General features: G+C 38.9%; 1 protein-coding gene across 5 annotated transcripts in view; it reads right to left on the bottom strand.

Moving 5' to 3' along the window:
* FLRT2 (fibronectin leucine rich transmembrane protein 2) overlaps positions 1-22929 on the bottom strand; it is a 61560-nt gene that overhangs the window by 37823 nt on the left and 808 nt on the right. Inside the window, exon 1 of one of the 5 annotated variants that reach the window (XM_077180589.1) lies at positions 20723-21305. The exons of 1 other annotated variant lie outside the window; for it this stretch is intronic. The gene's annotated coding sequence lies outside the window, so the exon portion shown is untranslated. Of the gene's footprint in view, positions 1-19878; positions 19996-20016; positions 20146-20485; positions 20627-20722; positions 21306-22929 lie in introns of those variants that run through there. 3 more of the 5 variants (XM_077180588.1, XM_077180591.1, XM_077180590.1) reach the window with 3 other exon arrangements.

Raw genomic sequence — 22929 nt, 5'->3', positions numbered from 1 at the left:
ATTAAATCATTGCAGTCTATATTTTCACTGTTGTGCTATGATAAAAAGTTATTATAATATTACTATTGTTACAGACTAATCCTACATTGTCAAAAATTGCTACTGTTTTATTATAATAAGTTCATAATTCATTAAAGCAAATGAGAAGAAGGAACTGTTGCATAGGCTGAACATTATAATCAGAAATACAAGCTGCATAGAGAGTATTATGGGTAAAGCATCTTTATAAAACATAGCTTAGTAACATAGGCTGGTATCTTAGATATATGCAGACTAATCAGAACTAACCTGGCAAGTAAATGCTGGAAAGGCACACAGTAGTAGAGAGAATGGCAGATTAGTGTTAAAAAATACATGAAAAAGAGAATAGTACAACTTCTTTAACCATATGGTAAATGGCACGATTCTGAGCAGAAAAAGAATTGCTTGATATGGAAAACATATGCTACACATCACATGAGGGAGAAAAAGGGCAAGACAGATTAGTCAAAAGCAGTGGCCATCACCAAAGGCCTCAGAAAGTCCTGAGACTAAAGCACCACAGACCCTGAAGTCTTAATTGTTCACATTTGTAAACAGGTCTCTGAGCTTCTGCCCAGCTCCTGAATGATTAACTGCTGTCTCATTCACTCCCATACAAGGACACATAGGACCACTTTTTTTTTTCCTACCTAAGAATGTCCTGTAATGCATATAAACAGCTTGTACTTATTCTGACCATAAATTCTGCAGCACTTAGTTCAGCAGGATAGCTCCTAACTATAGAGAATACAATCCCTTTAACAAGTAGTTGACTTCCAGACCCTTGATCTGATCTAAGGAAAAAACCACTTAAGAATATTCTCCTTATCTACCTAGGAGCTTCTGTATTATAATATCATCTCCCTTCTGAGCTAAATATTTCTATTTTGTGAATGTCTCCTTACAATTGCAACAGATTATATTGTGAAAAATGCATGAATAAAAAATAAAAGTAATAAAACCAGAAAAATCTCTCTCTTACTCTCTCTCTCTGTTGACTTCAATTCTGAAGAATTTGAGATATTTAGATTTTTATGGGACATTTCATACAAAGATAATCTTTCACTCCATCATCTTTAAGTGTTTAAGAGACAAAAGATGACACAACTCTGAACAAAACTTCTGGGACTGGTCAGAATTTTTAACCAGCTAGGAGCAAAGGTTAAATTACTTGACCAAGTAAGCTCAGTGAGTCAGCAGCAGAGTCAGAATGAATAAGCCCCAAGAGTGAAATTTCATCTTTTTGAGGCCAACATAATTTTCCCAACATTTTCTGCTTAGCCAGGATTTCACTTCAGTTTCTATTATATGCTTCTGCCTCCTCTAATCACTAAAGCACAATGGCTCTAAGTGGCTCTTCAGTTACTAAATTTTTAAACTCTTCAGTTACTAAACTTTTAAATGCTGTTTTGATGGTGTTGCTGGTGATATTTTTTGCCCTCTCATGTACTTTATTTCACATGAATTTACTAAAGTGCTCATCAATCATTATTCCAGTAATATAAGCTTAGGCAAGTATCTTGATTTAAAATTTACTGACACTATAATTCCTTTAAATAGTTCCAGCATAGCATTAACTTATTATAGAGAGTGACAGTATAATACAAAAATTGAATAAAATAAATGATAAATAAAATTTCTGAAGAAAGATAGATCTCACATCAGGCTATTTGTATCAAAGCACATGATGGCAATGGACTATATTTGTGAACTTGATATAGAAACACTTTAGCAACTTTTGTTTATATGTACAGGTCTAACAAGAGTAACATTTTCTGTCATAAATATTTGGAAACTGTGAAACAAAAAAAGAAATAAAATAAACCAAAACTTTTGTATTTTTGAACGATCTGGAAAACCTTGAATAGCCCATCAGATTAACTTTTTCTTCTTTCAACAGCAAAAAAGCTATTCAGATATTTCCTTAAAATAACTTTTTTTTTAGATCATTACTACACTTGATAAATTCATCACAAAAAATAATGCCAAATTGCTTATAGTCTTTTTGCAGCAACACTCAAAAATCAGTGGAAGCTTAGCTTTGACACCTTCAATACTTTCTTGAAAATCCTAATTTGCTGATGATAGTCACTGTCCAGAATTTTGCTCAATATGCTTGAGAAACATTTGAAATTGAAGAAGTGATTCTTTGATTTAGTAATTATATTTTCAACCAGTTCAGATGGGAATATTTTCCGATGCAATTTTACCAATGACATTCAAGTGGGACAGCGACAGTTCTCACATTGCTGAGATAATGTTATTGCTATTAATAATCTCAAAGAACCTCTGAGATTGAAGGCATTGCATAGAGCCACAGATGGCTGCATAAAGGTCATTATTTTAATAGCTATAACATAAAAAATACTGGAAATTCCATACATGTAGCTTAGTTGCCCTGAATGTTTACCTTCAAAAAGCCAGAAATTATTGTGACAGGAAAAACCCTTTCAGGAAACATAACACTTTATAAATGACACTCTTGTGCAAGCTGACCTTATGGTAATATAAATATTGATGTTATTAATGCCACCTAAAGTATCCACTGAAAGTTTCCAAATAGAAATATACCTGCCTGTCTTGTGTGCAATGCAGCAGTTTAAGACAGCAAGGCATTGCTTCTATTGCAATGTTTTATTTTAAACTGATTTATTGCACTGATGTCCATCAGAAAGGGAAAGGAGATTGAGGAGATGCACAAGGGAGTAAGAGAGGACCAGGAAAAGAAAGAGGACACAAATGCACTGAGTGTTAATAACATGAGTTACAAAGTATTTTTTTAGAGATTCCCACAGAGTGTGGTTTCAGCTACCGGCTGCACTGCAGGTACCTTTCCTGTGTGATCGCGGCTTCCTCACGTGAATGGAAATTCAGACATTTTTAGGGCTTTAGCAATTAAGGCCTAAGGACATAATATCTGGAAGATATACATAACAGATCTTATGAATAGGTGTCTGGACAAAAATTCTTCCAGTGTTCAATCGATTCTTACTATTATTTCAGTGCCTTGAGTTCTTAATTACCTAAAGTCCAATTGAAGACAATGTTGTAGTCAGTGCATTCTCTCTGTCAGAGGGGAAGATATGAATCTTATGGTATGGCTCAACTCTGATCAATCAATTTCGTTATTCCAAATGACCAAACATGGTTAATTAATTTATCTTAAATAGTGAGAAGGTTTCCTTATGCCAGCTGTGCCTGCTCTGTCACTGCAGACATATTTTCAACACTAATATATCAGTGCTTTGTCAAAGCTAATTCCATTTGTGCCTAGAAATGAGGCTTACATAATTTATTGGAGACTATGCACTAATTTTTGCTTTTAGAAAAATATCCTGATGTTCTGCTTTTTGAGACAAAGGCCAAAAGAGTAAAGATGTCATTCCAGCTAGTGGGACAAGTATAATGATTTTCAGTTTCTGAAAAAATGCTCAGCATGTCTCACTCTTTTTTTTGGATAATATCTGGAAACAAAAATGTTTCAGAAAAGCAGTTTATTAGGTCTGTGAAGAATTCAAGCCTGAGTGTTACAAGTATATCTGGAAAATACATATAGATGTATTGTATCCTGGTTTTAAAAACTTTCTTTAGATCATTTAGGTTCAAACTAATTTTTAAAAGGTTTTGATTAAAAATGGTAAGATGCAATACTGAGCCTGAATCATACTCAGAATTCCTGTGTACTAGCTTAGATTCTAGATGATCATATAATAAATTTTTGGCTCCCTTTGTGATGCATTTTCGTCTCAGTGCTCATGTTCCAATGTGACAAGAAGAAAAGGAATACATCCTTTTCCAGGTAGGACTTTACAGTAGAGCTAAATCTAGCTAAATCAAATCACAAGTTAAGCTTTTACATGTGGCCATTTATTGAATGGATGCTCCTCTGCATGAACTCACAAACATATTAAGAGTTTTAGCAAATACTCAATGAAGTGCTTGAATGAAGTCTTAACTAACCATAAGGGACATGGAGAGGGTAGTCAGAAGTTATCCCATTTCTTTGATGTCAGTGGGAGGTATTTCCATTGATTTTGCTGAAGGACAAATCATCACCTAAGTCTTTAACACCAGGAACTTCAGTCACTTCTATTAAAACAGAGATATAGCTATATCAGTGCTATTATGCCACACAAATACCTAAAAATAGATTGCAAGCAAATTAATCAATTACCTGTCAAAATGGGGTGGTATTAAATTTCAGGGGTTTATGCAGCTCAAATTTGTGTGTGGAGCACCAAGTAAGTGATTCTGCATCAATTTAGATACATTGTTTCACCAAATCAAAATGTTTTATTTGAAATTTATTTAAATATTTCTAAAATTTTCAACCAATTCAGGACATAATATGGGAAAGAAAACTTATGACTGTATCAAATTTAGGAGGAGTGGATTCCTCATTAATATGTTACATTCTCTATAATTTTTTGTTATTCTGGAATAATATTCTGTTTTATTTTGGAAAGCTAATCAGATCAGATAATATAGTTGACGATTCATTCTTCTGTTCAAGTCCTGAACTAGCATAACTAATCTAAGAAAATTATTTCAGTACAGATTAACTGATGAGCAGAGCTGCATGTTCAGAAAACAGAGTAGGTACTCTACCATCACCAGATACATTGAATATTGAATCAGTAACTGGATGCCATATTTCAGCCTACTGAAGCTCGGCCAGTATGATATTGCAGTATTTTCTCTTCAGGACACAATTGGCAATGAAAATTTCACATATATACAAGGAATTGCTATGATAAACTTCATATTGCAAAAAATTATTCCAACATTCTTTATTAGGGAAATTATTTTGGGAACTTTTAGCAGAGACAAGTTGTACAAACCAAGGTTTTGGAGACATGCATAAAAGCTTTCCCTTAAAATAAATCTTAATTCCTCCCATGTCTCTAGAAGGAAACTGGTTTTGACAGACTGTATTTTGCCTCTGTTTCATTTAATTATTCACATCAACATTTACCTAGGGAGATTTGTCTTTGCTCAAATTCTCATTCCATGCCAGACAACCTGCTGCCTATTCTTATTACTTTTATTACTTATTGTTGTTATATGGTGGACTTTGAAGACAACACTGTTACAATTTATATTAAAAAAAAAAGTCACCATGAGAAAACTTGATCTTCAGAAAGAGCTTTTACTTCAAACTGTCTCAGATTTATATTTTAGGCCATGCAACATTTTAAAATTAAATCTTTCTCACTCAAAAAACATAAAAATATAAAGGTGGTTCTTCTTGGTCCTTCCAATGGAGATAAATTGAAAGAAATTTCCACTGAAAGAAATGTGTTTAAGTATGTGTGGAGACCTCACAAAATAGTTATCGTGTTCAAAACTCATTGACTTTTACTGGGATTGAAAGTATGCAGAATTCTGAAGGACTTGACCTCAGCTGTGAAAAGACTACTGCTTCTCAAATTCATTTTTGATCTAACTAGAAACAGAAAGAACCAGCATGAAATAGAGGCCTACATTTCACAGGAATAATATCTTAGTCACTTTTGGGAGAGAGTGGGAAGGCTGAGGAGAAATCTAAAAATTTTCTATTGCTTTAGCATGAAATGACTGCAGTACAGATGCATGATTCTTGAGCTATGGGGGGGGGAAGCAATCATAGGTACTGCTGAGTAAGTAATGTTTTTAAGTAAGTAACTTAAACAAGTAACATGAAGTTAATTGTCCCAGTAGCAAAGCCCCTAAAAGTCAGCCATTGCTGCCTGGAGACGTATGTAAAAAGTGATATATACATATGTTGCAGTCATAGTCTCTTTGTTACAGTATTCTTCAGATTTTTGCTGTACTTTATGGAGAACCTTGCATTTCCTTCACCTATTTACTCCATATTCACTTCTTTATATAGAAAAATCTGATATTGTGAAGCTGCAGCTTCATTAGGAATCATCTGATTATAGTAGCATTTTTAATGCCTGTACTTGGGCTGGAAGCAGACAATTGTTTTGCTGGGTTTATTTTTATTATTCTCACAAGCCTTTCATATAGCAAAATGGCAATATATACTAAGCACATGTATGAATTTCTCTACTGGATGGCATACTAATCAGCAAAATAAATCAAGAAGCCCTGTTCAAACTATGTGAAAATTTTGCTGTTTGTGGGATGCCATTTTTTTAAAGTTTATATTAAAAACCAGAGGATTCTTTTACATTTCCCTATTACCTAGTATTTTTAATGAAAATCTTACACACTTTTACAAATGAATTTTTGAACATGCCCTTTTGGACTAAATATAGTGCTTTTGATTCTGTTTTCTGTTTTCAAAAGTGTTCTGGATTTTTGCAATTGCTTTTTAAACTACTATGGATATAAGTAGCATGCACAAATAGGCAGATGACTGTAGTTGCCCATTTGATTTCTCAATGTAGGACATCTATACATTGATTCATAAACCACGAGCACTCTCTACTTTACTTCAGGCACTTCAGGTCTGTACATGCACTGTGTTTCTGATTATTTACAACTCCAAATATGTTTTGCCCTAACACTGTCAATATGTCTGATACAAGGATGTTCACCTTCTTTCTGCTTTATCCTATAGGTAAAGATTTGAAACAAGGAGTGTCTTCATTTTCATTTATGTAGATGTAAGGTAATTCCAGATTTTAGAAGAATGAACCTATATTTATACTGGAGAAATATCTGTGGTGAAAGTGTGACCCTTTAGTTTTTGCTATTTCAGGTTTTACAGTTCCTTTTCCCTTACTGGTAATGATAAATCACGAGAAGACTTACAGAGTGAAAAATTATCAGAAAGATCCCTCTCTATTTAAGAGCAGTAATATGAGATATGGTGTTATTTATTTCACTTTTTTTATTTGCAGCATAGCAATGCATGTAAGGGAAAACTTCCCCAAATGACTGTCAGCAATTATAGAATACGGGTACTTATTTATAACAAGGAGAATCTTTCTCCTGGAAATTGCCTGAAAAGCAAGAAATACACTGGGATCATGAATTCAACCTGTGTAATTACCTGAGAGAAAGGAAGCGGAGATTTGTTTCTTGTCAGATCAGTTCTAATCTCATTTTCCCACAGCCTAAAATGACAGCTCTGTACTTATATCCATTAGTGAACCTGTGGACTCCTTCTTCTCTGATAGGAGATGTTAAAATAGATGGAATCATAGTACCATGAAAATGCAACCCTTTAATCTTGCTGGGAAGATCCAGGTTTCAGCATGTCTGGGGCTTTAAGTATTAGAGGTTACAATAGAAGGCCAAAGTGAGGGAGAGGGAGAGAGCAAGAGAGCAGGGGTGAGAGAAATGCTGGATATAACATTTCTAGAAGAACAATCCATTGGGAGTAATTTTTGCAACATTGTTATTTGCAGCTGGAATATGCAGCACAATTGAGACCATTTTGCTAATTACTTATCTAGACTGTGCATGTGTATCAAGTCAGTGGAGTTATAAACATGATTGATGTACCCATAAATTATTGTGTGAACAAACCACTGCCGTCAATATCATGATCAGAAGGAATTTTAAAGATTTTTAATTCTGACTGACCAGGTCTCATGTTAAGTATTAATAATTCTCTGCATTATATAAAGACACCTAATATTATTGAACATTGCAGAACACTTTTGTAAGAGCAGCTTTCACTAAAGCTTTTCATATTGGCATTAGGTTAATACAGTGATGAGCAGAATAAGATCACATAGAACAGAATGCAATCTGGCTCATTATTATTCACTTTGTTTTATATCTGGTTGCAAAACATTGTACTAGTTTCTATAAAGGAAACAATGACTAATTAAAGGACACATTTATTAGTAGGCATTAACAGCCTCTGGGGTACTACTGAAATTTGTACTGAAAAAAGGCCACTAAATCCTGAATGAAATAAACATCACTGGTTTCCAGATAGCAAAGTCTTACTGTAAATTCTGGAGATAAATATTCACTGCTACACAGCAATACTGAATTTTCTCCAGTAACATTACAGCAGTTGTCTCATGCTGTTCTTATCTTTCTTAGACAACACCACCATCAGAATATGCACAACTATAAACGTAACTGAAATTTTAAAACGGTAAATTGATAGAGGACCTCTGTCATTATTCTCCCTACTCCTGCAATAGAGAGCTCCTGCAGCATTAGAAATTACCTAATTCATTAAAACTGTTAAGTTTGAAATTTACTACAAGTTGCAAAAGTCCACTGTTGCATTGATAAAGCCATTATATCTGTAGTCCTCTAGCAGAAGGAGATGATGGTTAGGCTGGTAAATTTTTTAGAGCCATATTACATGCCCAAAATGGTCACATGCCTGTGAAAATCAATCTACAGTAGTTATAGCAATGGTGGAATGCATGAAAAATGTCATGGAAAACATGTCAGTCACAATGGGCAGAGCAATTGCTGAGACAGATATAAGGATCATAACTGCAATATAAAATAGATGCCTCTATAAATTACTCCACAGTTGACTCTGAAACTCCAAACTGTGTAGCAAATAACTAGAGAAGTGCTGTAAACCTGACCTTAGGCAATTGCATGCCCAAGCATTTCCAGTTAAATCAAGAAAAAAAATATTTACTTTGTGTGAGAGATTTGAAGAGCAGGGTCCTCTATTGATTCTGAGGAAGCCAGGGCATAAACAGCAGTGTCAGCTACCAGACTGCAATCCTTCCCCTTATTATTTAAGAAGGAAGGCTGGCCTACAGTCATAGCTCTAACAAGGAGCTCAACAGAGTTTTCGGTTTTATGTCGTAGATAATTCAGCTATAAACTGGTTGAGCCCTGATTTATGCAAGTGCTACTACACATCTAATATCAAGCCACTTGTGCATCAGAATTCATGGATCAAATGCTGTTCTTTACTGTTCCTCCTATCTTATGTTTACATTCCCTCTTTTTATGTCAGGAAAAATAGTGTAGAGTTTGTTTCTGATAATGTGCTTTTTATGAGGACTTGTACAGTGTGACTGAGGCTCACGTCTGCTTTGTAAGAACAGAGGAGGAAGAGCATGTGGAGGTCAAAGAGCAGTTTGTCTTCCTTACCTAACAAATCTTTTCACTTCTGACAGGGACTGGAAAACAAGGATCTGTTAATAGTGGTGGGTTTATCTGAGTCGCCCTCTCATTTCATATAGATCACCAAAGACTATGCCTGGATTTTAAATAGTAATAAAAAGATTTTGTATTCAGCAAGAGAAACCCTGTGTCATTTACTCCCCTTTTAAGCTTTTAAATATTGCACTTTTTTGTTATTTCTTTTAGTCAATTAGGAAAGATGAATCAGAAACCATAACACTGTTTCTGTTGTCAGGAATCAAACGTTGACTAATTTCTTACCCTAGTAAGGGTAATTCTAATTTCCACTTGTACTTCATTTGTCTGAATTGTCCAAAAAAGTATTTGCTAACCTGAAAAAAATTTGAGTTCTCTCCAATTTCCTAAAATCAATTACTAAAAAACATGTTTGGTTAAATTTTAGTGCTCATGAAAAGGGAAGGCAGATAGCACCAAGTGAATCATCACACACAAGTTCCCTGGCACAGTTCTGCCAAAGCAGTTCAGCCCCACACCTGTCCTGGAACTATTCACAGAGCTAATCTATGCAGTAGTTATTCCCGTGTGGGCAACTATCCATGAGAGGCTTGACTGAGACCAGCCAAATTCATCTGCCTTGTGTTTTATTACTCACAGGAAGCTTGATCTGAAAGAATGAAGGGCTAACATGTTAACTCATACGGTGCCATTTTTCCACTGAGCTTTTTTTTTCTGTTTTGCAGTTACAGTAACTGAATTCTAGTCAGATTCTTTGTTGGACTTTTTGCAAGATAATAAGTGAGCAAATAACTAGAATTACATGTTGTTCCAAATATTATTGCTACCACAACACTCGTGGAGAAGGCTAACACAGTAAAAAAAATTGCATACCCTCCCTAACAAAGCAAGGACATATATCTTTAGTATAGCCTTCACCACGAATTATCTCCTTCCTTCATGTTAAGGGCTCAGACTTGGTGCTGATGCTGATTGTGGGCATTTGGTGTGCCTGGGGGAAGAAAAATGCCAACCCTCCCATATGTACATGCACAGGGAGTTTCTGCAGCCATTGCTGGTTTAGTCTGTACCCTCCTTGTCCCCTGACAAGGGGACAGGGCTGAATTCTGCCCTGAGTTCAGCTGCAAGAGGCAAAAGCATACTGCAGACCATAGTACAGAGTTTGATCAATGTTTGACCTAGACAGTGATTTAATCAACAGGACAGCATGAATGCACTGATGATGCAGAGAAAACATCACAGTTCTGAATGTTACAGTGCACAGTGAACACTTCTTTCACCGGGTTTCTTAGAAACAACAGTAATAAAGACCCACTTTGGTGTCATTTGCTCCCTTGGCACATTGCTCCCCTAATTCAGTTTTTTTTTGTAACATAAGGGATCCCTAATCTCTTTCAGATGGGATGTCTAACGAAAAAAGCTACCAGGATCTATATTATATACTTTAAATAACACATAATAGTAATTATTCCCCTTTGATTTATTCACATAAAGAAATTTTATGTGAATAAACCCATTCCTGAGAGGAAAATTTCAGACTAGTTTATCACTAATTTCTTTATCCATCCCATCTTTACTCTGTGTCTGTTTTTTCTTATGGTTAAAATGCATAGTTTCTAAAGACACAAAAACGAGAACACAGAATAATATTAATAGGGAATAGGCTAAAGAGCAACAGACTCACAAAACCAGCAAAGGCTCTGTTCTAGAGGTAACACACTCTGAGAGAACATTAACTGCCTGACAATTCAAATGTGCTATGCCCACAACAGAAACAAATAGGGAAATCCAACAGATCGTTTTGTCCCATCTTAGCTTGTCCTAGAAGGTGCACTGTCCTACTTCTCCCTCTCATGGCAGTCCTTTTCTTCTCAGACAAGTAACAGCTTGGGTGGTTAAAACTGTGATAATTAGGACATTCTGATTTTCTGTTGCACATAAACCTGTTTATCTCTGGACTTCATTAGGTCCGGACAACTTTGATTACTCACTTCCATCCTGTTTTTCAGTTATTTTCTAGTTACTTTCCCTTTTCAGCTTTTATCTTCCCTTTGGCACAATACTTCAATACTTGACCTTCAAAAATGATATGAGAAGTATTTAAATGAAAATAAAAGCTTCTGTGAGCATTATTATTAGTTTTGATAGTATCTTTAGGCTACTTGTCCTCAATGCACCTGACATGACAGACATAAGAGGATGAACTCCAGCTTAAAAGAAAGATCCTTCTTATCTGAAGAGCTAACTAAAAATTCTGATTCAGCCTATATTGCCACATGTATTTAAAAAACAGAGGCAGTGAAAGAGACAAAAAGGAGAGTAGTATTCTGCTACCAGAATACAAACATATGTCAATAAAAGTACCCCAGACTGTGGGAAGGCAAATTTCTTAGCAAGGCTCCAGGTCTTTTTTTATTTCCTGTTGTATTAAAGAGGAGATAATCTTTTAGCATGGCAGTGAAAGAGTTAAAAAGAATGTCTTTCGACAAGCATTGGCTATCAATCAACACAAGACAATATACAGTGCTATATTTAAACACCCCTTCCCAAGACTGCCAAGTATTTTTTCACAAGACTTAAGCAGCCTGTGAACTGACACTGATGTTATCTGAAATTTAAAAGTGTTTATTCTCCTAGAGCTCAAAAAGGATCATCTTTCTGCAGCTGGTTGGCTATACCAGAGGATGCCTTCCCTAGGTCAGCACATGCATAACCAGACAATCATTCGGCAGCTTGTAAAATATGATTGCATATGAGATATTGATGGCCTAAGGGAAGTTCTGAATATCAGAGGTTCATAATTAGAATATCTATGCATTTGATTCAATAGAGTTTCCATCAATGTCACAGAGATGAGTGGTTATGAATTTCAGAGTCATCTCTGCTCGTATGGACTGATTTATGTACTTTCAGTTTTGGACAAATGAAGGGTGAAGAGTTAAAACTCTACTACCTAGAGACCTCCTTATCCTTTGAAGGGCTCTAAAATTTATAATTGCCTCTCCTGGTGTCAGGATCAAGCTCCACAGTTGGTAACTCATGACCTATTTATGATCATGCCATCCATCCACTTTCAGTCATTCTATCCTCTTATCTGTAAATTCACAGTCACACCATGTAGGATGTGTGGATCTGCTGATAAGACATTTTTGCAGGAAAGAGAATCTGGGTAGATCAACAGTTCTGTTGCCAGAGCTGCTGGCAGCAACTCTAACATCTCATTTATTCCAGATTTATAAAGATCCACTGTGCTGATCTGAGAATAGAGCTGAGTGTTTGAATTCTGTGATAATAGACAAAACTGGATGTGGTACGAAATATAAAGTTAAATAGATGCTGATAAGATTATCCAGTGTGGAACAGAAAACAACCATCTTGTTAGGATTGAGATTTCCACAGTTCCTGAATTGTGGGCTTGGGTTTCCTTTGTTTTTGCTTTTGGGGTTTGTTTTAGTGGGTTTTGGTTGTTTATTTGGTCTCTACTTAGTTTTCAATGACAGCATTTTACTGGAATTATACATAACTAAAATCTAAGGTTCTAGGTTATCACACAAGAAGGGATACAGAACCCCGTATCCAGAATTTAAAATTAAACCAAATTTCAACATTTTTCTTAAGACTGTATATTGAATGGAGTAGTACTTGTGAAAAATGTTCTGTATTAACTGCAGAGGGAAAGCACTAGAGTAGAAAACCAAACAAACTAGAAAAACTTATGTAACAGTTTCCATTTCAAAATTCTTCAGTATCACTCTTTGCCCCACTACCTAGTTAAATTAAAAAAATGGAAGATGCTAACTAAACTCCAGAAGGAAATATATTTTGTTAAATGATCTGTTGTTACTCTAATTATCTTGAAAATCTTTTCTGTTGTTTTTCTTTTCTATATTTTGTGTGTGTGTCTCCCCACATGCATGTATTTACATTTTTATCGTTTTAAATACATAATACGACATGAATAAAAAAAAATTTAGAAAGGAGATTTTATGGGGCTCAGCATGGCTGAAAGAACTAGAGTAACATTACTGTCAGATGCTTTGTCACAGATGCTTAGGCATCTCTGGGCAATTATAAGGGACTTGACTCTGTCTGTGGCATTCAAAGTCCACATTCTTAAAGGAATGAGAGGTGTCCATTATGCTTCTTTCTTTCCTAAGTATTTTCAAAGCTATAGTGGTAGGCACTTCTCTCCATGAGTAAAGATTGTAATTCTGCTGCATCACTGATCAATAATAAGATTTTGAAATTAGTTTTGTTGAACAGTGAAAATAATTTCTCAAATAAAAAAAAAAAGACTTTCACTGGCAAAATGCATTTTACAATTTACTGTTGAACTCTTCAAGAAGCAGCTCTTCAGTGAGCAGCATGGCACAGGGCCAGAATGAGCTATTTCAAAAATCACTGTTAGGCATATACCAATTTGATACACAAGATTCAGCAATACAGATGAGAATGACTGTCTGTATGTGATCATGTTCTGTTAAATTTTAACAGTCCTTCACTGTATACTCATCTTCAACGTGAGGAAATTTGTTCTTAGACAACTAAATCTGTTTTAAAGGAGGAGAAATTTATCAGGCCGGACAACAGCACATCTTATTTGCTTAGTTTACTTATTTTGATTTGGAAATAAATTTTCAATGGACAGTTCAAAGCATAAAATGATGAAGTATTGAAAAAGTTTAAATTAAATTCTGCCTCCACTTTCCCTTCTCCAATTAATGATGTGGGGGCTTACTGTAATGGATCTGTATAACATGATGCAATATGCATATAGAACAGTAATATATTTAATTGGAGTCCTACAATCATCAGATCTAAGGTAACACCAATTCAGGCATCAAAATGATTTGGGGTTTGTTTTTTTTTTGTTGTTTTGGTTTTTTAGGTTTTTTTTACATAATGAATGATTAAACTTAACAGCAGGTTATCAACCGATATGGCTCAAAAAATAATGCGTAGTCTTGGAGCATTTGTGACTAACTCCAAAGCTAAGTGGTTAAAGATAAGAATAAGGTTAAACTTGGATGAGCCAATGAGATGGCCTGTGAAACCAGCCTAACAAGACAAATAGGGTGCATTTAGTTGGATGCAAATCTCTCAGTGACACAAGAAGCACCACCTAGGAAAAACTTCCTAGATCATAAATGAAATTATAAGGTATGGCTAAGACATACTCCTTCATTTAGAGACACCTGACATGGTTTCAGTTTGCATTTAGGGCATGAAACAGGCTCACTAAAACTCCCTCACCTACCAAAACCATAATTCATTAAATGATATGCACACACAATGTCTTATCTGCAGATAGTTTCTACAGAGGTATACCTATGTATGCTGTGCCTGTGACAAACACAAATACTGCTTCAATCCTAACAAAGACACAATTCTAGTAACTTAAATTAATTTTACCTACATAGTTTGTTTCCTTTACATATGTGAAGAAACTCCTATTGAGAGCATATATACATTAGTATAATCAGAGACATGCTGCTGGGGTTGTATCATCTTCAATTACAGCTAAATGACATCACTTTGGGGTATTGAAATCATTACTCACATGAGTATTACCTAATAATGAGAAGAGTGTCTGTGAAATTAACTTGCCAGTGAAAGAGAGAAGGATTGAGTCTGGAATCCAGCACAATAATTCAAAATGCAGTTCCTCAGCTGTGAAGTTGTATTTCACAAGCACAGGTGAGTTTGGGACAGACTCTTTCTATTGATCTCGGGAGCAATACCCCTTGGGAACACCTCAGCTTTTTTACCCACTATAGAAGCTTCCAACACACTGTAGGAAAAGTATACCTTTTTTCTTATTGTTTAATTTGATTTGCAGTTCACCAACAAAATGAATTGCTAATTAATATTAATTATATATGCTTTGAATGGTCTGAGGGAGACCTCTATGACTAGACAGTCACAGTCACCTATATATGTAACCCATACAAAAACTGTATATATATGCATGTACACATATATAACCTACATTTCTTTTTCAAAACTGCATATTAATTCTCATGTTCTGTCAGTATGATGTTGATATAATTTTTTTTTTGGCAGTAGTTTCCAGTGACATTGTAAAGGTCATCCTTTTCTCTGCAGGAAAAACACACAGGACATCTTAAGAGAAAGAAATATTTGTACTCTGAACCTACAGGTCTGCAGCTGATGACCCCATGACTCCAGTTTGACCATGTTTTGACCCTCTGCAACCTGTGTGAAGATTGAAGACTGTACATGAGCATCACCAAATCCCCCCAGCATTCCTAGGCCATGCTGCTGGAGCACTTTCCCACACAGACAACCCTTTTAAAGATGATGTCTCTTGGCTAGATCATATGGAACAGCTTGGACAGGTATGAGCTGCTAGTGCAGCTGTGTGGTGCAGCACTGGAAGCACTGTCAGAAAAAGCTCTACTCTTTAGTTTAATTTGACCTGTTGGTTTTGTGAAGGAATGATAAAAGCTGCCAGTGAGAATTGGGAGTAACACTGCAGCACACTGATTTCTGGCTTTGGGAGGCGCTGATGAGGCTTTTCATTCAGCACTCTCACCTTCTCTCCTCTCAAGAGGTCATGTAGCACTTGTCTCATAGTAAATGTGGTAAACTACATAGTTTACCACATTTACTATGAGAGAAATGTGTAGCATCAGCTGCCCTGACTTTCCTGAACCCAGATGTACATGACAATGAATGTCTAATAAATCAGACAGGGAATTTCAAAATCTTTTCCTTGTAATGCTCCCACAAGATCTCAGTCATTAAAAAAATCTTGAAAATTTTTTCTGAAGAGATTTTTTGGAATTGCTTTAGATTAATTCAGTCATCGAGAAGGAACTAGCTTGATATCTGTATGATATTTTTAAGATAATTAGATTACCAATGACAACCTGGACACAATAAAGAACTTTGGCCAAAGAGCAGAACTTCTGTCACTTCACCCAAACATTTTCACTGTGATGTTTTCAAAAATAAATGATGTTAAAAGAAAGTAAGTACTGGAAAGTAAGTACTGGATTCTGTGGCTCAAGGTATGTCTCTGCCTGGGTCAGGATTTGCAAAAACACACTGCAGACCATCACAGTAATCTACTGACCTGTTGGAAGCAAGTCACCTCTCACCTGGGGCCAAAGTAAAGCCATCACTTTGCAGGACCAAATCTGGCAATGATCTGATCATGTATATCAAAAGAGGGTTTTTTTCTGAAAGGACTTAAACAGTTTCAAAGACTGATAAACAATTTTCTGCGTCATATGTCTTTTTAAATACATCCTTGCATTACACTAGGCTAGGAAAGATTTATGAATAAAACCTCAAACCAAATAAAGCAGTCATAGCTTGAAGTAAAATATACAGAAGACTGTTTCTAGGTAGAGTTGAAACACAAGACTTCTTTTAAAAAGGGAAACTTTACAGACCTTGTTCTGCATCATTAAGTTTTCAGGAATGCTGAATAGAGCATGATGGATTTAAGTTGCTGCTAGTATTTAATTTTGATACAGTTCAAGGGGCCACATCAGAAGAAGGAATCAAAGACAGAAAAAAAACAAATAAACAACCTGTTAACTGGGAAGACCATCAATTAACAAAAGAAAAGGTATAAGAAGGTCCCAACACCTTTCACCAGTGGCTGAAAATATCAGATTAAATTGTAGTATTCCTGAGGCCTATTATTTGATGTGATTAGAATATAATTTGTTAAACAGAGCAGAGCTTTTATTTCAAACACTTCTTTCCTGAGTATCATCAATGGATTAAGGTTTCGGTGTGTTTAAAATAAATTAATAAAACATGCCATCATTTTAATTATGTTCTTTTTGTGGTTGTTTTTCTTTAAAATAAGCCAACTACTTGAAATGTGTCGGTTACACATAGCTGTAGGGAAACTGAGGCTCAAACCATCAGTGCATGTCCAATTAGTCTTCTTTTAAAAAAAGAACAGCTGTATATTATTCTTCTCTATTTTTTTTAATAAGAGAAAAAAATAAAAACATATAGAAAAGAAAAAACAATTTTTACACCTCTGGGGCAAGTTCCAACTCTGGTTTCTTGGGGAAATAAATAAAAAGCTTTGCAGAAAGACTCCTAAAAAATTGCCCAAGGGGGAGGGAAGGAAACACCTTAAAACATCACATTACCAAGCGCTGAGGTAATCAACTACAATCTGAGAAATGTCAAACAGTGGTATTCATCTACTCAAAGATTTTGCTGGTCAAGTGCTTAACTGACATTTGCAATCACTAACTAAAATATGGAATATAGTTGTGGATATAAACAAGAGGCAAATTAGTATCAGGAAGCTGGGTTTAATAATCCCCTAAAAAAGTCCATCTGTTTTATAAAGACCCCTTTTTGCTTGATCTCTGACATGTATTCCTAATATAGACAGCACTGGATTTTTTTTCCTTACATTTTTTAAACACCCTGCTACCATAAACTCTACTCATAGTATATCTGATCTGAGTGTTTCTCTCAAGTTTCAATTATGTAAGCACTGAGGGGCAATAAAATTTCACACAGGTTCAGCCTGCTTTAGAGTAAGTATTATAACATCAAACAAATATAAATGCAATTCCTTTATTACTAATGTTCAAGAGCACTGGTTACTTCTTGTTTTTCTGATTTTTGCAAATATTTATCATATTACCACTGGAATAGCTGAAACTGATTGAAAGCGCTTTCATGTTTGGAACTGGGGTTTGTTTTTGTTTTCCTGCTTAAAAAAATTGAAAAATCACATTGTTTGCAAGGAATATAAGATTGATAACCTAAAAATCTAGGTGATTTGCAGATGTAAAAGACTAAAACAATTTATAGTCTGTGCTTCCTATCCACTATGGAGAAGGGAAAAATACACCATTGACTACACCCTTCTCACAGATAGAGGTCAGTAATGGACTGGGTTTGAATCTGCCTAGTGAAAGCCTGAAAGTTACATGAAAGTATCTTAGGCAAAAATGAACTCATTTTGAGATTAAAGAGGTAATAGAAATGATCAAGAAATAAAGCTCTCACCTTCCTGTAAACAGTACTATCTTAAGTGTGCCTTCTTTCTAGTCCTTTAAATAGACATTTCAGCACAGGAAAAGCCTGATAGTTGTACTTGTTTTAACTGCTTTTTGTTTTCTTCACTTGGTAAAACTCTGTCTGTCCTCCTTTGCTGTGGGAAGGGTAGGGGAGTCAGCCCTAATGACATCCCACGTTTTAGATATTGCTATTTTAAGCAGTTGAATGCAAGCACATTCTTGGTTCTTGAAGGAAAGCACAGCCTATGTAATGCGGATTCCAACTGGAAGGGTGTAGGGTTGCGCAAAGGAGATATGTCTACATCCTAAATCAAGCTATCCAGCAGGCCAGGATATAAATGTAACTTGTAACAGTGGCTCAAATTAGATCCAGACTTCCCCAAGCCAAACACAGATAACATCACCTTATACAAAATACAGGGTGTATGTGTGTGTGAGGAGCAGCTCTTAAGAACGCTGGGTGCATTCCAGCTCCACTTCTTGCTAAAGCCTTGGACTTTGGAAAACACTGATGACTGTTCTAGTCACAGGTAGTTTTATAGACACTATATTTGCACAGTGCTCTGACTTGTTTTACCTACAGTACTCCAGGCCTGGACTCTCTTAACTGCCTCGCTACCATATCAGCACACAGAACAACCATTGAAACAGCCTCTTGAAATCTCTCCTCACATAATTTTCAGAAACAAGATCAACACTCACATTCTGACATCACTTTTGTCACATAGAAATAATGACTTTAAACTCACCTCTTTTATATCTTTTTTATCGTACAATGTTTAGATCTTTTTCATTATGCAAAGTTTATATCTCTGTGATAACATTGCATATATTGACTCTTTCAAAGAAAAAAGGACAAAAAGGTGAATAGAGATATAGGTACAGTACCTTAAAAGAGTTTTGAAAAAAAAGCCAGGATGAACTTTTCTCCTTCCAAAAATACATATATCAAAAATTAATTCATTAGCTTTGTCTCAAACTACAAATATGTAAAGGTCTTTTTTTGGAGAAAGACCATGTCAGTGAATGCAGCAAGGAATTTAGTCCATGGAAATTTGTGGGGGTTTTTGTATGGTTAGTTGGGTTTATTAAATCCAAGAACTGATCAATCTCAACCTCTAAACTGGTTTAATTTCCCTGCAAGCACTGTAAAGTTAGTTACAGTAAATAAACCTCTCTTTAACACACACGCTCACTTTCAGAGAGAGAGGTGGGGGTAGAGGGAGAGGGAAGGAATGAGAGAGGGAGAGGGAGGTAGAGAGGAAGAGGTCTGACTTGCTTTTAGTATCTTTTCCTGCTCCTCGTGTAAGGAACCTCTCCCTTTCCATTTGGCTGAACGCTGCATTGCAAAAGGCAGTATCTGAAGAAATACAATCAGTACCTTCCACATACAGTGCAGGAATTTACACGGATTTGTGCCTTGGATTTATTAGCTTATTGTAAGCCCTAAAACAGATTTCCTCCATTAAAATTAATTAAAAGCTCCTGTTGACTGCTTCCCACTCTGAAAAGAAGGTGGAGAATCTTATTCTCCTAACTTTAATGATTGTTTATTTATCTTTTATGGGGTTTTATATCATATTCAAGAGGGGTCTTTTCAGCTGCTTGACTTCCTTTTGCCATCTGCTATTTCTTGTTCACGCACTATCCCCACGCACCCAGCCCCCCCGTAGTAGTTATTCTTATTTTGTCAGATCTCCGTCTAACTCGTCGGGTCTCTGAGCGGCTCCTTTGTATTCCGAATCTCGATCCGATTCCCTTAACCTCTCCCCCACCCACTCACCGCCAGCCCCGCTCCGGAGGCTGCTGATGGGGATCTGGTGGATCCTCCTGCCGGGCGCAGCTCCCGACTCTCCCCGCAGATTCCTGAACACTCGGCAGCGCCGAACTAAGCCGACTACCTCTCCCAAGCAAGGCTCACCTCTAAAGGTCCCGTTTCCCCGAGCCACCTCCCAAACAGAGCCGCTGGTGGTGCTCACAGGGGCGCTCTGCCGGTGCCCCTGCCGCAGGGGTAGTGCTCGGCTCTCTCCTCCCCACGGGGTGGGGGCCAGGCTCGGCACCCTCCCTGCTCGGCGGTGGAACGCGACCGGGGACCCGGGACCTGGCTGCAGCTGCCAGCTCCGAGTGCCGCTCCCGAGCCACACGCTGGCGCAAAGCAGCCCGGGGACCCTGCTCGCACTTGCCGCCGGCCATTCATAAATCCTACTTGTGCGTGCCCGGCGCCGGGGACGTGGGGCTCTAACGTGGCTAAGGCGGTATTTCTGATACAGCCTGATCCCGGCTCCGCAACTTTGCCATCTGGGAGCAGGCAAAGGGCACCGCGGCTTTAGATCGCCCGGGGCTAGAATTACCAGAAAGGAAAAGAGTAAGAAATGAAATCCCAACTGTACCTGGCGGTGTCTGGGAATCCCTCGCCGGCACGGATCGTAATCCCCCTCCGCGCCTCTGGCCCCCCACACCAAAACTTTGCCGCCGCCGCTCCTCGGTGGTGGCCGCCGCCGCCCTCCGCCCGGCGCCGCTCCCGGCCGGCCCCGCGGGCCCGTTCCCCGCCGGCCGCCGCCGCTCCGAGCGACCCCCGCGCCTCCCGCGCCTTCCTCCGCCCTTACGAGGCGGCGGCATCGTCCTACCCCCTGCTCCGCCACCTCCTCCTCCGGCGCGCAGCCCACGGCTCTGGCATTCCCAACGCACTTTCTCTCCTCGATTCGCTCTCTCTTTCCCCCGCCGTTCCTCCTTCTCCGGTAAAAAAATAAACGAGAGGGGACCGCGGCTACGCTTGGTCTTGGGGTTTCTTTCTTTCTGGATTTTTTTGGTTGTTTGCCTTTTTTTTTTTTTTTTTTTTTTTGTCTCTTTCTATCCTCTGGAAATGATGAAAAGATCACATGAGGAGTAGGATCGGCGACCCAGGACCCTCGTAAGTCGGAGAAGGCATCGGACACATGTATGTGAGTATATTTGTGAGCGTGTGTCTGGCTCTCTCCAAGTCCTGCGCCTGCCTCCAGCCGGGATTGCAGGATGATCTTAGCAGTAGTGATGCCTCACATCTCACTATTCCCTGCTAATGTAAGTCGTGCCTTTTTTTCCTCCCTGCCTGACACCCCAGGGAGATGTTTACAGTAATGAATTCAGTTGATAGCCATCTCTCTCTCTCCTGGAGTCCCTCCCACATTTCTACTTTAAAGAATGCTTGGAAGGCAGGGCTGCAACCTAAAGCTTTCCAAGAGGCAAAGTCAGACTAGATTTTCTCTTTTTCTTCTTTCCTTATTTCCCTCCCCGTCCCCCCCGCGCCCCCCCCCCCCCCCCGGCTGCTTTTAACCCCTAGGTTGCTGAGGACAATTTAGCCAGCTACATCTGTTGGGCTCCCCCGCTTTCAGCAGTGGGAACCAAGCGGGCGGCGCTGCCGGGGGATGTTCGGGCTGCGGAGACCCCGCTCCCCGCCCTGCCTCACCGCCGGGGCCGCGCTGCGGGAGAGGAGGGTGCGCGCCCCGCGTCCTTGGCGGCGGGACTGCCCCGCGCCGCTGCTCCGGGGACTCTCCGAGTGTATCGGAGCGTATCGGAAGGGAAGCCGGGAAGTGAGCTGAGAAACTCCCCGAGCGGCGGTTCTGGGAGATGCCCTCGCTAGCAATAATTACAGCCGTGCTCTCCACCAACATGGCGATATTTCATGTGCAGCCGCCGACAAGCCCGCCTCCCCCACCCCCTTCTTTTCCTCTCCTTCCTCCCTTGCGAACTTTTAGATACACAGCACCAGTATTCAACAAATATAACACAGAATAAAAGAATCTCCAACCCTCAGGGAAGAGACGGACCTCGTCTAGTATTCTGTCTGATTTTCATCATCAGCCATAAAGACTTAAAAACCTCTGGAGAAACCGTCTTTTGCCCTAAAGCGGTAACAACACCCACTCCCCTCCACCCTCCTATTTCTCCTGTACACATTCAGCGTGTGTACATATGAGAGAGTGTGTGTGTGTGTGTGTGTGTGTGTGTGTGTGTGTGTGTTTGCATGCCGGGCTGTCTGCGCTTGTTTCAGAGTAACCCTTCCCCCGCCGTCCAGCTCCCTAGTAGGCTACTGCCTTGTCCTGGAAAGTCCACTTAAACACAAAGCTATTTAATACCGAGAAGCACTTGAGCCATAGGATACAGCCGTCAAGGTAGGACGTGGGGTGTGCGAAGAGAATTTGTCTCAAACTCCTACATTTCTCAGTAAAGAAAACGCACAGCACAGCTTTTGCTGCGAGTTACTTTAAGAAACGGGCTGAGGAGGGATGGAGGAGAGGGAGCTGATCAATGCCATGTGTCGAGGAAACAGAAAAGGGAACCGAAATGCCTCGGGGTTGGCTTCCCCCTCACCCCTGGCTGCTCAGTGGTTCTATGTGCTCGGCCGTACCTCATAAGCGGAATCACTCGCTATTAGCTCCGCGCCTCCTTCGCCCTTCGCTTGGGGGGGCTAAACCACTCCCGACTTCAAAGGCTCAATAAAGCCGTACCGAGGAGCCCGGCGAGGGTCGGCCCAGCGCCGTGTGCTCGGCGCAGCTCCTGCCCCCGCACTCGCCCTGCCCTCCACCTCCTGCCCCCCGAGGGGGCTCCGGAGAGTCCCCGCGTACGGACAGCCCGAAGCGGAGCCGAGCCGAGCCGAGCCGCGCCGCTTGCTCGCTCGGAGAAGGACTCGTGCCCTCCCTCACCTACGCGGAGTGATGGGGGTGGGGAGCGAGCACGGACGGGGAGCGCAGGTAGCCAGCATTTCTCAGGGCACTCAGCAAGAGGAAGGGAGTTAAGGACGAGATCCCGCTTCCCTCCCTGCTTTACGCCCCCAGGACGGAGGGGAGGCAGCCCG

This window comes from Agelaius phoeniceus, chromosome 6 (assembly GCF_051311805.1).
Source record: "Agelaius phoeniceus isolate bAgePho1 chromosome 6, bAgePho1.hap1, whole genome shotgun sequence".
NCBI lineage: Eukaryota > Metazoa > Chordata > Aves > Passeriformes > Icteridae > Agelaius > Agelaius phoeniceus.
Note: the sequence above shows the minus strand (reverse complement) of the source record. Positions and strands in the feature narration are given on the sequence as shown.